Raw genomic sequence first — 10,425 nt, 5'->3', positions numbered from 1 at the left:
AGCACAAGTTAATGGTAGACATTTAGCTATTTTTGCCACACTGTAGATTAAATGGTATTAAAAAAAGGCAAACTCTGTCCCAGTCAGATTGTTTGGAGCAGGAGTCAGCACACTACGATCCATGAGCCAAATCCAGTCTATAATCTGCTTTTGTATCATTCATGAGCTAAGAGTGATTTTTACATTTTTAAATGATTGAAAGAAAATAGGAGAAGATTTTATGGCACATTAGAAATATATGAAATTCAGGATTTGGCTTTCACAGAGTTTTATTGAGATATAGACATATTCATTCCTATACAGATTATCTGTGACTGTTTTCATGCTACAGTGACAGAGTTGGCTGGTTGTGACAGAGAAAGATGACTGCCAAGTCCTTTACAGAAAAAAATCTCTGACCTTTCTTTAGAGCAATGCTTTAGTGCTAAAGAACTTCTGTGCTTTGAGCTAAAACTCAACTTTAATGGGCAAAGTTTTGAACCATTAAAATAATATTTAATGTGGCATTTTGCACAAAGCTCTTTTATTGATACATCTTATTCTCTTGAATTATTTTACACTAGATGTTGTCTGCAGGTCCTAAGCACATATATGAAGCTGTGACACCATTAAATTACCTAGGTAAAATGCCTCAACATTGCCAAAGACTGACCAGCTAGAGCTACCTATAGCTGTATAGCAGGACAGTAACACACTTAATCTTTTTGAAATATATCAGAACCACCAAAGAAAAGCTAAGTTAGTTTTTTATGAAATTGATGACAGAAGATACTGACATCATTCCATAATAAGCCTCCCACACTGGATAAGTGCCATTACAGAAGCTATATTCAGCATTGGTGTCAACTGACACTGAAGTATTACAATAATAACAATATTTAGTGACCAGGCAACATTTAGATTTCATACCTGCTCAATCACTTGGCTCCCAGTTTGATACCATTAAGTATATTCTTATGAATCATCTTTCCTAAGTAGAGATATATTTTCCAATCCATAAAATGGGAGTATAATTATCTATTTACTGTGTTAATGTCCTAAGTTTAACTAAGTAATATATATAAAGCATCCAGCATTCTGTCTGGCACACACCATAGTGTTTAATTGTTAGTTATTAGTTTCATTCTTATTCCACATTTTTCTCTGGGTTCCCTGTAATGCATCAATTGGCTGTGTAAAATCTTTCAGAATTCCAGAAACATATTTTTCATTTCTCCAGAAATATTAGTTTCCCAAGGCTGAATTGTTATACCAAGACTTCATTGGTAATATTCAATGGTAAGAAAAACACATTACAATTCTTAGTAGAACTTAGAAACAAATGAAGGCACACAAATTGCTATAAAGTAATTTAAGCTACCACAGGAGGTAGGGTATAAACGATGCACACAGATTGGTTATGATTTACAAGTATGCTGTGTTTTACAAATTTTGTGGCAATGTCAATGATTTACATTTGAGAACACATTTTCCAAAAGAGATGATAATATGTGTGGAGGTTTAGGTCATAGATTACACAGGTCTAATTATTTCATTTATTTTTTTTCAACAAATATTTAATAAGTATCTACTATGTGTAAGATAACAGGTATTCAAATATGAAAGAATAAAATATAAAATAGTGAGCCATTATGTAAATTAACCTATAGACTCAACTAATTCATATATAAATACATATTGTAATAAGGCTTATCAAGAATAACAACAGTGTGCTAAAAGAGAAGACTGTTGAGCCTTTTTATAATGCTGTATTTAGGGCTTTAGGGAAACTTCTTTGGGGAAATAACATGTCAGCTAAGAAACAAAAGATGAGTTAGCCAGTTGAAGAGTTGGGAAGCATGAGATAGCTCTGCCCTGCCAAATCCACCTTTCTCTCTGCTCTGTACAGCAAGAGGTTGATCCCCAGGGACTGCCTTAATGGGTTCCCTTGTCCTCTGGCTTCTTATTTCCTTTGGCCAGTGGGAGATAGGATAATATAGGGTGGGAAAGAATGAGTTTAGGTATTTTTTCCCCTAATTTTCTCTCCGTTGTGTTATAGTGGGTGACTGCTCCTCTACTAAAAACTATATAGCTCTTGTCAGTTACCCTTCTCGATACAACTATCCTTTCTAGTTCTAGTATTCATTCCTTCCCATTGCCTTTTCAGGCCTAGGAATAGTAACAGCCTCCCATTCTTACTAGCCCTCTGGTCCTTCAGTTGGTGGCATGGAAGGAAATACACCAGGAGAATAGACATTGGCAGAACAAATGGCTATGTCAATTGATTACTTTGACAACAATAATGATTATGAGATCAGCTGGAGACTTCAGATAACCCCATAAAGATTACTCAGGAAAAAAATTTCTAAATCCGAATCAGAGATGAAAGTCATAAAGCCCTAATAATAGCTCTGAAGGGTCTCTCGTCTTCCATAGTCATAGGTAAAGTACTGATGTAAACTAAACCCAAAGCCTGGTTATAAGGGCTGTAGCATGGCAGCACAGACTCAGGGCTTAACTGTCTTGTGCTAAAATCAGAGTACTAGTGGAGAAGGAGTAGAAACTGAGTGAAGTCTATTATGGTAGAAAATGCCAAATGAATCCCATAGAACTTCCCACCTTCCTCCACATCTGTCAAGAAAAGTAAACCAAAAGAAATTTTGCATTCCCCAAGGCATTATAGGTATTAGCAAAGCCTTCAAAAAGACAAAGTATTCCTATAATATCCCAAAATCTCTTGTGTCTAGTTCACAAAACAAATGGGTCATGGAAAATGAAAGTCGATTATCACAGACTTAATCAGGTGGAGATACAAATCATAGGTGCGTTTCTGGATGTGATATCTTTAATGGAGCAAATCAACCCAGCCCCTGGCAGCTAGCATGCAGCAATTGACCTGATTGACCCGGCTTTTTTTCTATATCTTTCAGCAAAGGTAATCAGAAGCAGTTTGCCTTCACAGGTACAACAGTATAACCTTATGGTCTTGTCTCAGGGTTATGTCAACTCTCTTGTGCTGTCATAATATAGCCCTGAGTCCCCTTGATCATCTTGATATCCCATAGAACATGACACTGGTTCATTCCATTTGTGACTTTATGCTAACCGAATCTAATGAGCACAAAGTGGCAAGCACTTTAGATGCCTTAGTAAGACATACGCATGCCAGAAGGTAGGAAATAGGACTATGAAAATTTAGAAGCATACCATATTCAGAGGGTCCAATAGTCTAAGGACTGTCAGGATATTCTCTCCATAGTGAGAAATAAGTTGCTGCAAATTGTATTGACCACCATGAAGAAAGTGGCACACTTCCTGCTGAGTTTCTTTGTGTTTGGGAAGAAACATAAAGCTTATTTGGTAATTTGTTAGGGTTCTCAGTTTCTTCTGTGTGCAAGTTGACCTTTTCATTGAATTATGACTTTTTGGACACAGTGGCATTGAAATTGTCTGTGGCTGACAGGGATATCATATGAAGTTTGCACAAGTCCAATAGGTGAATCACAGCTCAGACCACTAAGATTTGGGAAGGAAGCAATGCCCTTATGCTAGCTACAATTCTTCTTTTGTAAAGGAGCTCTTGACTAGCTACTGGGCTCCAGGCCTGCCCAAAATTTTGTCTATGGAACCCTAGTGATTTGTAATCTATAGACTAGATGTTATCTGATTCATCAAACCATCAACTTAGATGTGCATTATAAGTATTGCATTGTAAAAAAAGAAATGATATATTCAACTTGGTTGCCCAAACAGATTTGGAAGGTACAAGTTAACTTCATTGGCTGGTGGCTCAGATTCCCAGTGTACTGCTGCAGCTTTATCAGCTCTCCAACAACACACATGTGGAACTGCATAGGACTTCCCTACCCTATGACTAATAAAGGAGAAGAGAAAACAAAACTATGGCTTATAGGTAGACCTGCTTAGTATGCTAATTTAAGCTAGAAGTCGATAGTGACTTTAATATAGTCCAGGTTGGGGGTAGCCTTGAAAGAGAGCAATGAGGGTAAATATTTCCTGTGGCAGAAATTGAGGTAGTACATCTGATTGTCCACTGTGCATGGAAGGAAAGGTAGACTTAGGTGCAGATATATACTGATTCATGAGCAGTGGCAACAGGTTGTCTAAATGGTCAGGGAAATGGAAAGAATTAAGTTGTTAGAGTAGTGATTTATGAGAGAGTTTCATAGAGAACTTCTTTTAGAAAGAATACAGAGTGTGAGATTTTTTCCCACAGGAACAAATCCACCGTGGAGAATGCTTTCAATAGTCAGATGCACAAGGTGTTGTTCCCTGGGGCTATCAGTAAGTGTCTTTCTCCAGGCACCCCCATGCTTGCTTAAATGAGCAATGTACAGAGTATTTCTGAGGAGCAGGGTCGAATGCTAGTCATGTGTTCTGTAACATGAATTTCCCCTCATAAAGCCTGATCTTAATATCACCATGCCAAGTGATCCACCTGCCACAAGCAGCTCCATGTGACACCATTCCTCAGCAGACTGGCCTGCTTCCTGGTGGAAGGTGATTAAAATAAACTTTTCTGTCATGAAAGAGAGAGTGACTTGTCCTCACAGACATAGGCTTATATTTCAGATACAGAAATCCCTTTACTGTCCACAGCACTTTACCAATACCATCCTTCCAGATACCTTATCTACAGCCATGGCATTCTTCACAATATAACCTTACAAGGGGTGACACCATTTACAATGAAAGATATATGCCAATGGACATAGGCCTACATAATTCACTGGCTTTACCATGTCTCCTCATCAGAAAGCAGATGGATAAACAGAATGGTGAAATAGCCTGCTGAAACCACAATTATGGCATCAGCTAGAAAACAACATCATGGGAGGCTGGGGTTCTAGCACAGAGGATGAAGTATGTTCTTAAACTAGCAGCCAATACTTAGTACCACTCTCCCACGGCCAGAATCAAGTTTTAGAGGTGAAAATGGTCCCTCTCAGTATTATATCAATAAACTACCAAAGAAAGATTTTCTTCCCTTCATATTTGGTTTCAGGAATGTTAGTGTGCAGTAGAGGAAAGTTGGTGTCTAGCAGTGGAACCTTGTATCCACCAAGATACACAGTTATAGCCTCATTGAGTTAAAAGCTGAGACTGCTTCTAAAATTTCAGACCCTCATGACATGTAACAAACAGACAGAAAGAGTGTCCCTGCATAGTCTGTGATGACACATCATGATTAAAAGGTGAAATTGGGTTAGTGCTACCCATTAGGTACAAATTATGAACGGAGCCAGATAATTCACTAAGGCATCTACATATTCCTTGTGCTCAATAATTCTGAACTGTGGAAAACTAAGACAACCCAGTAAATATGGAATCACCAAAGATTCAGAGCCTACAGATATGGAGGTTTGGGCCATCCCACCAAATAAATAATACTATTCAGCTGAGATGGATAATAATGGAAACATAAAATGGGCTGTGGAAGAAGGCAGCTACCTTTATCAACTTAAGCCACATGTCTAACTATAGGAGTAGAGGATATAGTAGTTATGTTTTATGTTAATTAGTTGCTTCTCTTGCACCCATTTCCTCCCTCCACCCCCCCCACTCCCTCGTGCTGTTACCTTATATGAAGAACACTGGTGGTGGCTAAACATTACTTTCCAGGTAGGATTTTGATTGCATTGACCTACTCTATAAGGAGACATTAGTTCAGGGGGGACATTTTGGGTGTCTCCTGTAGTGGGGAAACAAATATTTCACCTGGACAAATGAGGAGAGGTTGCTGAGAGGCAAATGTACTTGACTGTGCTAGATATCTTTCGTCTGACCTTCTTGTTCTTGCTTCACCTTTCTACCTGGTCTATGTCCCAGGTATGAATTGCATCAACAAGCTCCTTTGCTTTCTGGTTTCCATTTGGATTCCAACTGAACAGGAGTTTAAGGGGAAACAAGAAGCAAAAATTGGGATTTTTCTTTTCTCTGTTTATTCCTTATTGTACCACAACTTTCAGGGGCTATGTTCCTCTAAGGTCATACTTCTTGTCCTGTGGCCTTTTCTTATGGCTACAGCTGTCTTTCCATCTCCAGATTCTGTTAATCTCTCACTCCACTTGTTCCTTCAAATCTTTGGGCCACATTAAATCGTATGCATATGTGGACAATTCATTTAAGACATGTGGAGTATTGCTAAAATAGTGTGAGAAAGATGCTCTTTCAGTCATTGATGCTTCATTAATTGAATATCAATATGGAGAAAAATAAAACTTGACCCTTAGCTCAAGCCATACATAAAAATTGATTCTAGGTGAGTAGTTGACCTAATTATCTAGAACATAACATTATCATGAACTATAAGTAGGAAGATATATTTTTAACCAAGTAACCAAGAAACACTAACCAAAAAGGAAATATCAAATATTAACTGCATTAAAATTAAGAATTTTATTCATCAAAATACATTATAAATTAAACTATACAGATTGAGAAAACATTTTCAACATATTTAGCCAATAAAGGACACTTATCTGAATATATTAAAACACTTACAGATCTAATAAAAAGACAGGACAATAGAAAAATAAGCAGGGACCTCAGCAGGCACTTTCAAAGGAGGTTATCTAAATGACAATACAATATAAAAAGGAGCTCAACTTTGTTGTGAAAATGCATATGAAAACCATAATGTGATACCACCGTAACCAAGCTAGGATGACTAAAGGTATTTTTTAATGACAATACTAAGTTTTGGCAAGGAGATAAGGCAATGGAAATCTTTATATACTACTGATGGGAGTATCAGCTGATATAACTACATTGAAAATTCTTTGGCATTATCAACCAAAATTGAGCAGACATAAATCCTGTGTCTCAGCAGATCACTCCTATGTATAATTCAACATAATTGCATGTTTGTAAGAAACAAAACACATGTTCAAGAACATTAACAGCAGCAATTTTTATAATATTCCAAAAACAAGAAAATAACCAAATGTCACTGAATAAATAAATTGTTGTATACAAGCATACCTGGGAGGTACTGTGGGTTTGATTCCAGACCACTGCAACAGAGTGAATATCACAATAAAGCAAGTCACACGAATGTTTTTGTTTTCTAGTACGTATAAAAGTTATGTTTACACTATACTATAGTTTATTAAGTGCACAGTAGCATCAGGTATGAAAAAACAATGTAAAAATCTTAAGTTAGAAATACTTTATTGCTAAAACTTGAAAACAATCATCTGAGCCTTCAGCAAGTCATAATCTTTTTGCTGGTGGAGAATTTGAAATATTGTGAGAATTACCAAAATGTGACATGGAAACATGAAGTAAGCAAATGCTTTTGGAAAAATGACATCTGCAGACATGCTGGACACAGGGCCACAAACCATTTATTTCTAAAAACTGCAATATCTGTGAAGCACAATAAAATGAGGTATGCCTGTATTCATTCAATGGAATGGTACACTGCAGTGAAATGAACAAACTAAAGGTACAGGGATAAATTTACAAACATAAAATAAAGCAAGAGAAGCCAGACAAGAATATATTGCATATGATTTCATTTGTGTGGAATTCAGAGAACAATTAAAACTATAGTGTTTAGGAACATAGGCTTAAAGAAGTGTTTACCCTATAAGGCATGAAAATGATTACCTTTACAGGATAGTGATTAAAAGGTGGCATCACTACCAAACTTACAGAAATGAAAAGTATCACATGGAAATACTGTAAACAATTATATGTCAATAAATTAGATAATTTAGAGGAAATGGACAAATTCCTAGAAACACAAATTACCAAAACTGACTGAAGAAGAAATAGAAAATTTGAGTAGACCTCTAAAAAAGAGAATGAATTAGTAATTTTAAAACTTCCCACAAAGCAAAGCTCAGAACCAGATAGCTTGACTGATGAATTCTATCAAACATTTAAATGGGAATTAATACCAATCCTTCACAAACTTTTCCAAAACATAAAGGAAGAGGGAACATTTTCAAACCCATTCTATGAGGCCAGTATTACCTTGATACCAAAACCAGACAAAGATATCACAAGAAAAAAACAAAATCCCATATACCTCTGCCCTGACCCATATCAGAGGTACAGCCAACAAGCCACACAACAAGAATATAGAGCATAAAGTGCCTAGGTCAGAGCATACCTTCCTGCTCTGCTCCACCCCCACAGGCCTCCGCTCCTCCTTCTAACCTTTGGGGGTTGAAAACCCCAGCACCCTGTGCACTCTCTACAGCCAAGAAGGTCCTTGGGAACCTGTACAAGAAAGACATACTGAGCAATAACATGCAGAACTAGGGAAGGCAGAGGCACCTAATGTCACCTATCAGGCTCACCATGTCAGCAGGAACAAGAAGTCAGGTGGTAGAGACCAGATGTGGCTTTTTTGATTGCACAGTTTGGCTAACAGGCTTATCTGGAGCAGGAAAAACCACGGTGAGCATGGCTTTGGAGGAATACTTGGTTTGCCAGGTTATCCGTGCTATACTTTGGTTGGTGACAACGTTCATCAAGGTCTCAGTAAAAACCTTAGCTTTAGTATTGAAGAGAGATGAGAATGTTCGATGAGTTGCAGAAGTTGCTAAGCGGTTTACAGGTGCTGGCTTAGTGTGCATTACAAGTTTTATATTGCCTTATACTCAAGATCACAATAATACAAGGCAAATTCGGGAGGGTACAAGTTTGCCTTTTTTTGAAGTATATGTTAAATGCACCTCTGCATGTTTCTGAACAGAGGTTATCAAAGGACTCTAATAAAAAGCATGGGCTAGAGAAATTAAATGTTTCACTGGGTTTGGTTCTGAATATAAAAAACCAAAAGCCCTTGAATTGATGCTGAAAACAGACTCCTGTGACATAAATGGCTGTGTGCAGTAAGAGTTATGGAACTTCTTTGGGAATGGGATATTGTACCTGTGGCATCTTGTGTGTGCCAGAAAATAAACTTTATTTGGCAAAAACAGATGGAGAAACATTATCAGCATTAAAAATTAATAAAGTGGTTGTGCAGCGTGTGCAGGTTTTGGCAAAAGATTGGCGCATCTCACTGAATGGCTTTATGAGAAATGGGGAGTACTTGCTGTGCCTTCATTTTGATTATCTTCTGGCTGGGGACGTCATTAATTTGTCAGTGCATATATTTCTGACAACTACTCAAGAAGATAAATGCTGGACATCTGGACAGCTTTTGCTCTGAAGTAGGAGGGTCACTGTGCAGCTCTTCTTCTTCACAATCCAGAGTTTTTTTTTAACACAGGAAGGAGGAACACTGTGCTAGATAGTGAGGAACAACATTCAGGACCACCCCTACATCAAGATTGTTTTGGAACAAGGAGATTGGCTGATTGAAGGAGATCTTCAAGTCTTTGACCAAATTTATTAGAATGATGATCTTGATCAATATTGTTTCACTCCTACTGAGCTAAATCAGATGTTTAAAGATATGAAGGCTGATGCTGCCTTTGAATTTAATTATGAAACTCAGTCCACAATGGACATGCTCCATTAATACAGGATACTCAAAAGCAACTTCTAGAGAGGGGCTTACAGGTGCCCTATCTTTCTCCTTCACCCTCTTGGTGGCTGGACAAAAAATAATAATGTTCCTTTGAAGTGGCACATGAAGCAGCAGGCTGTAGTGCTAGAGGAAGAAGTCCTGAATCCTGAAACAACAGTGGTGGCCATCTTTCCATATCCCATCATGGACCAACTGAGGTCCAGTAGCATTGCAGAACACTGATGGTCGCAGGAATCAACTTTTATACTGTTGGGTGAGACTCTGTTGGCATGTCTCATCCAGAAAACAGGGAATTGTCTTTATGAGCCAACTCATAACAGCAAAGAGATAACAATGGCCCTTGGCTTAATCACCTTGGAAATAGTTTCCCTTCAAGTTACAGTTTACAACAAGAAAAAGAAGCATGTAGACTACCATGACTCTGAACACCATGAAGACTTTGAATTTATTTCAGGAACACAAATGTGCAGACTTGCCCAAGAAGGCCAGAAACCTCCTGAAGTGTCAGGACTCCCAAGGCCTGGACCGTGCTGATAATACTACAGATGCTTGGAGAAACCTTAAGCTGTTAACCCAGTCACTCTATCTTTGACACTTCACTAAGTAACAGAAGGGACCAATAGTTACTGTTGGCATTTCTTTGTAGTGGTGTCTGTCTGGACACCCTTTCTAAAAAACAGACCATTTTCCTTAATTAGCATCAGTTTTGGTCTGCCCTATGAGTTTTGTTTTGAACTTGTGTGGTACTCTGCTAAGTTTAATATATCTTTTCCAGTTACTATGGTTAATATACCTTTAATACAATTTGAAAATCTTGTCTTTTTATATTATATTTATGCTTCTGTCTCATGACTTTTTCAAGCTGTGATATTAGTTGTAATCAATAATATACACATTGAATCTTACTTTTTATCCCTGAAAAAAGGAAAAAA

General features: G+C 37.6%; 1 pseudogene; it reads left to right on the top strand.

Annotated features, from left to right (window-relative positions):
• Positions 1–3,047: 3,047 nt before the first annotated feature.
• LOC102993866 (bifunctional 3'-phosphoadenosine 5'-phosphosulfate synthase 1-like) lies at positions 3,048–8,809 on the top strand (annotated as a pseudogene).
• The last annotated feature ends 1,616 nt before the right edge of the window (positions 8,810–10,425 follow it).

This window comes from Physeter macrocephalus, chromosome 4 (assembly GCF_002837175.3).
Source record: "Physeter macrocephalus isolate SW-GA chromosome 4, ASM283717v5, whole genome shotgun sequence".
Taxonomy (NCBI): Eukaryota; Metazoa; Chordata; class Mammalia; order Artiodactyla; family Physeteridae; genus Physeter; species Physeter macrocephalus.
Note: the sequence above shows the minus strand (reverse complement) of the source record. Positions and strands in the feature narration are given on the sequence as shown.